The sequence below is a fragment of the Colletes gigas genome, unplaced genomic scaffold (assembly GCF_013123115.1).
Source record: "Colletes gigas isolate AHSC1104 unplaced genomic scaffold, ASM1312311v1 Colletes_gigas_Sc00037, whole genome shotgun sequence".
Classification (NCBI taxonomy): domain Eukaryota; kingdom Metazoa; phylum Arthropoda; class Insecta; order Hymenoptera; family Colletidae; genus Colletes; species Colletes gigas.
In genome coordinates this window covers 1267531-1273718 of record NW_025106666.1, presented here as the reverse complement: position 1 = coordinate 1273718, position 6188 = coordinate 1267531, and the positions used below count along the sequence as shown (strand labels likewise).

The 6188-nt window shown below is 42.3% G+C and overlaps 1 long non-coding RNA gene across 1 annotated transcript; it reads right to left on the bottom strand.

Annotated features, from left to right (window-relative positions):
• Positions 1-584: 584 nt before the first annotated feature.
• On the bottom strand, positions 585-5933 carry LOC122402543. Its single transcript, XR_006259520.1, has 3 exons — positions 5771-5933; positions 3204-3296; positions 585-682 (listed from the first exon to the last, which is right to left on the bottom strand). It is a non-coding gene; the product is annotated as an uncharacterized LOC122402543 (long non-coding RNA).
• Positions 5934-6188: the final 255 nt, after the last annotated feature.

Here is a 6188-nt window from a genome sequence, read left to right as displayed (position 1 = left end):
ATGGCTGCCGGCGATAGAAGCAGCCAGTTCCGCTTTATGATCCCATAAATATCTCAATAGGATCTTAAATTACCTCTCTGGCCGTAGTCCGCGACTCCCTCAACCGCTCGATTGCTGCTGTACCCGCCGCTGCCGTTGGCTGCCGCCGCCTCTGGATATACATTTACCCGGCCGAGTTTTCGGTGGAGACGTTACTGTTATTTATGGGCTCGTTTATCAAGGTGGCACCCCTTTCCCCTATCGTTGCTTCGATGCAGACTATCCGCCACTGCGAAGCCAATCCCGAGATATATCGCTTCGATACCAATCCGGCTCTCTGGAGTGAAAGAGAGTTACGAAGAAGCAATCGGGCTGCGTCCCTCTGATCCCTTCTTTCAACTTTTCGCCCAAGGCCAACGCCACGGGAACTTCTTTCCGATGATAAATGCTCGCGGGGAATCGCTGCCGAACGATAGCGGCAATTAGCGTTCCCTCATTTGTCTTCGTGTCCGCTCGGTGCTTGACGAGCTTGCGGCTCCATTTACGAGTCTGCCAGAAAACTACGCCGACAATCAATTTGAACGCGTGCCACGCGATGCACGCGAGGCCTTTCGGGAAATTTCAATATTATTTCGGGGTGCCTTCCATCCGACGACCGCAAATATCTTGGAATGAACGTTGGTCGTCAGGACTGAAGCTGAAACTGTCGATCAGAAGCAAAACTAGTCTGTACATACGTTGTCGAATATTTCTTATTATAGAGATCGTTCATCGTGTGCAATAATGGAATATCCTTGAAAGATGGGTAAAACTTTTCTATATAAAAGCAAACTCTCCCAAACAAACAATAACAAATCGCCTCAAACAGAACAGACTGACGCGGACAGATTCAGCACATAATATTGGAAATTAAAAATTGTCTCGAATTTTTTTCTCGAAAATGGTTAAGATTTCGAGGATATGTCTATTGCCCAAGAATGATTGTAATTGACCTCTGCAACTGAAAATATTTTTTCCAAAGCGATTTAAAATTTTTTAATTTCACCGAAAAATTTCAGCACTTGCTCGAATTTTTTTCTCGAAAGTGCGTAGGATTTCGGGAGTATGCCTATCTACCAACAATGATCGTAATTGAACCCCGCAACCGAAAATAATTTTTTCAGAACGATTTGGAATTTTTTTTTTCGCCGAAATATATTCACTATTGAATGAGCGTTCTAAAATATTTTTTTACATAAATCCAGAGATGCCAGAAGTGCACCGAAGGCATTTTCTCACACTATGCCAGATCACGCGTACGAGAGCTCGTAGAGTTTTGAAGAGTCGACAAAGGCAAACTGATACATGCCCTCTTTTTCGATTCTCCGTAGCGACTCGAAGTAATTTCGGACCGTTTCGTGGGAGTCGAGAGAGAAAAGCTCATATTTGCCTTCTCGCTCTTGAACAACTAAAATCCGACTTCACGTCAACGGCATACGATTTGGAATCTCGACTCGAGATTCTCGACTGCCCAGGCATTTTTACTTTCCGACCTATGTAGGCGCACATAACCAAAGTACCCTGATCAGATTTTAATTATTGAAGAAAAAGAAATTTTTTTTATTATTCGTATGTATGTAAACCCGGAGGTGCTCCGGGGGTCGGGGCTGGGTTTCCGAAGGTACACGAGGGCCCGAGCTGGAATCCTGGAGGTGCACCAAGGGCCGGGTCCGGACACTTTGGCAAAAAATCAATTTTGTCATATCAATATCTGGTTAATGTTTATTGCTTTCTGAATATTCATGGATCTCGGAAATGAAACAATTATTAAAATACATTACAAATTTTAAGTTATACAGGGTATTCGGCCAACCTTGGGACAAATTGTAATAGGAGATTCTAGAGGCCAACATAAGACGAAAATCAAGAATATCAATTTGTTGATGGAGGCTTCCTTAAAAAGTTATTAACGTTTAAAGTTCCGTCCGTACTGAATTTTTTTCTCGAAAATGCGTAGGATTTCGGAGATATGTGTATTCACCAAAAATGATTGCAACTGACTCCCGCAACTGAAAATAATTTTTCCAGAATGATTTGAAATTTTTTAATTTCGTCGAAAAATTTGTTCACCTTCTATTAGTTATTTCGATAACCCGGTGCCGGATAACGAAGAAAAACTTGAGAAATCAGAATAATAACTAGAGAATGAGTAACTTGAGAAATCAAACTAAGCTTGGATTAAAATTAAATTAATATTAGGGAAACCAAGGTAAATAAGAAAAATAAGATCTTGATCACATTAAAAAAATTAACCAAAGTATTTGAGTCCCCAAAATTCCTGGCCATCCTGATTTCATTACTTCGATCGACCAAATAATTATTATCCCTTATTTCCCATTTTGTTTACAAAGCTCCACAGAGGGATTTTGTAACGAGTTTTCGGGGAGTGGTGTGTATCGTTCGATCGGGACGAGGAGGAGGAAAGTTTCGAGGAATCTTTGGCATTAACCTTTCATAGTGTTCGCGTAACAGCGAAAAAGGATCGTAGTCTTAGGTTTCCTCGTCGGAAGACAAATGGCAGCAGTCGACAGGGAGCGCAGCACACTTTGTCCCCGACAGCGTGGCGAATAAACGCCCGATTACTTTACGAGCTCGACAGGGTGAGAGTAGAGCAGATAGTGCGAACGCAAGCTAGAGAAAACCGGGGAGGGAAACAGACAGAGAGAAAACCCACCCTTTCTCAATTCGTACGTATCCACCTACACCCTCGAGGCCAACGATCCATTTCCGTGCCGCCAACACTATCCTACCCCCGATCCAAAACGGGGGTGTGGGTGAGGACTTCGGGGATCCCGACAGGGCGAAACCGCAGTGTTGATATGAAAGCTGATAATCCCGTACCTTTGCACTCTACCTGATTAATTTCTGTTTCGATGATGGTCTGATTGATGGGAAATCGCTACTTTCGTTACGTAGTATACAACCAGGTAAAACATTTAATTGTCAGGACAATACAACTGGTATTCCTTGTGTTGACAATAAGCATTGCCTGTATTTTTAATGAAAATTTGTATCCATTGGTGCAGTCCCCTCCCTTGCAAAGATCAGTACTATCTGAGAAGGACACTCGTTTATTGCACCCTCTGAGCGTCTCATGTTTTTTTCGTTTTGTAAAACTACATTAATTAAATACATATTTAGGTCGAAACTCTGTCGTATTTATTTAGCACGTAAATATTCAATACCTTGCTTTAGTCGACATACTCAGGGCCGTCGTAACCTGTAGGCACATCTTGGGGGCTCCGAGGCACACTAGCTTGTCGTCGACGACTCTGGAACTTCACGTTAACACGTTTTAAAAGAAAATAAAAACTATAAAAGGAATTCGTTTGTTCAATTATCTCGTCTGCAGGTTATAAATAATAAGAGAACGGTTGAGAAATAAATAATAGAGGGTACACTTTATGCCCGAGCGTAAGTCGAGCGTAAAATCGGAAATTCTCTTCGTCTATAATAAAGAGAAGGTTAATAGAACCTAACATTCTTGAATTTTACGCGTTGTTAAATATGCATCAAAGGAAACTTTCACTGATGTGTACTACGAAGCTCGGCAAAGCAATTTAAAAGCACTCTGGTAGAATACGTCTTTGTAGAATTATGCACACTCATTAGCACATAATAAACGGTAATGCATTTCATACTATCCTTGCGCTGTCCACCGTACTTCATTCAACAGTTAATGCACTCCGTTTCGCTATCGGGGCATAATAACTGTAATACGCGATAATCGGTAACCTTCTTTAAGAATTATGGCAAAATCGAGCGAATATTTATCATTTACCAGGCGAGAATAGAACGCAAAATTGTTGTATTTAGATATTTCTACTTGAAATAGAGTAAACGTTCTTGGTGGGAGAAAAGTTCGGTCAACTAACGAGGGAATATTACATCTAAATTTCCTTCAATTTATTTCAATTCTACTTTTACGAAGACACTTTCACATTTACACATTATTCTATATTTATTTAAGTACAATTTTTTTATTAAGTAATAATTGTGAAATATTTAATTCCGTTGCAATAATTAACAACACGATTCCAAGCCGTATTATTAATTTTATTTTCTCTTAAACAATAAAACATAATCGTGGTTCGATTTTCCATTTTAATAACCACGAAAGGCCGCAATGTTTTTTCAAATAGATTTTGAAATGAAAATCGTTCTGGTGACTAGAATCGTAGGGGGGCGTATATCTTAGTTGCCCTGTCGGAAAATGGTAGATTTAAAGTAGCAATTCTTAAAGAATTCAAAACGAGTGTGACACGCCGAGATTTTCAGACATTATCGAGATTGAGGGTGCCAACGGCAGGGGTCGTCGGGTTGGAGGGCGAGAACTGAGTGATTTAGTGGGGTGGCTACTCGACAACTGACCGAGATAACCTGCCTGTCCACGGAACAACCCCATTTGTCCAATGTCTTCCGCTACAAAACTGCTCGTCGCCCTCCACGCTCGCGTCCTTTTGAATAATGATCGTGCTTTGTCAACTAGCAGTCCGCTGATAATGCCAGATATGTTAAATGTGCGAAAGAAAAAGCTGGTTAAACTCTTTGCTCCTCGCGATAGCACCGGACATCGCTCAACCGGGACAAACTGCCACAGGACGACCGATCCCCGCCATTTTATTTAAACAATTGTCTGTGAAAACTACCATAACTTCCCCTTTTTTTAAAGAAATCAATGTATCATAATAAAAAAACAATTGTTTCGACACATAATTTCTAATTTTCTTAGAATAGTTAATATTGTAACAAAGTCGCTCAAGTAGTTTGTTCGGATTTTTCAATTTATCGATAGTCACTTAGGACGTGGATAGTTATAAGATATTAATTTTTACTGGAAACTTTATCGAACCGCAGCCAATGTCAGCTGCACTCCAACAATTGAAATACGTACTCTAGACACCAGTTCGACGGTGAGGACCACACCGACCATAAATTAAGAGGCGTCCAACAACCACCCAGAAATCTTTTCCCACTTTTCTGCAACTCTCGCTCCGCCCTTTTCCTTTGTTTTTTTCCATTTTCTTTTCACTATCTTCCACGTAACAAATTTTAAATATCCGCTGAGGTAGATTCCCTGGGGACTTAATCGTTGCTTTTCAGCGAAACATGATGCAACTGTTTACATTCTACTACATTCGGGATTCATCCAACTTCCATTACAATTTTCTAATAACATAATAAAATAAAATTGGATACAAATGATACCTCAAAATACTACGGTATTCAGACTCTGAGTACCGGTATTTGGGTATTCTTTCGGTATAGGTTTACTGAAATAATACCGGTATTGAGTCCCTGAGTTTGAGCAAATTCCGAATACAGTAAAATAAATTTTTCCTGTAATTCTGTACTCGTTATAACTCCAAAGTACTCAGAGTATTCGTGCTGTACGTAGACTCGTTTGACCCACTGGTACGCGGACGGTTTTGAGAAGAAATATATATCCTGATGGGAGAAGAAGCCGAATCGTCGGTGATGTTCGAACACGGAGATCAGGGCAGAAGCGTAGCCAGGACGAGAGCGCAAAAGCCAAAGCAGCTTGAAAGGATGAGGATCCAGCGCGGCGGAGAGAAGAAACGAGAGCAAAGGAGAGAGAAAATGCGAGCAGACGAGCGAGGTGGGCCGTGGATTTATATCCCGGTCAGCCACTTTGAGCCATCAGCGGCTCGTTTGAAGTTCAGCCGCGGCCGCGCAGACGTTATAAAGACAAACTATGCCTACGGCACCGTCATGCCCCACCACTTCATACCATAATTCTTCGGGCCGATCCCTGAAACGGCCACTCGATCTCCACGAGAGACGTACTGCCCACCCTTCGGCTTTCGGTACTTGCTCACGAACAGGGTTCTTTCACAGTGTGCGCGACAATACACTCCGACGCAGCCCGGCTCGGACTTCTCTTTCCCGCTCGCGAACGCCGCTTCCCTCGACTCGCTTCTTTACGGTTAGTGCCCGAGGGTAATAAAGATGGTTCTGCTTATGTACAACCGGCAACTGGAGGCGGAGCCAGGCTGCCCTCTGTGGGCAGGACTAACGCAAATGACTCTTCCATGCAAGATGGCGTAGGCATACGCCGCACCACGCCGCTCCGTTCTACCAGCGAGTTGCTTTTATATTTAGCATGCGATACGCATCCTGCGCGGCGAATGCACCGCGTCCAGTCCACC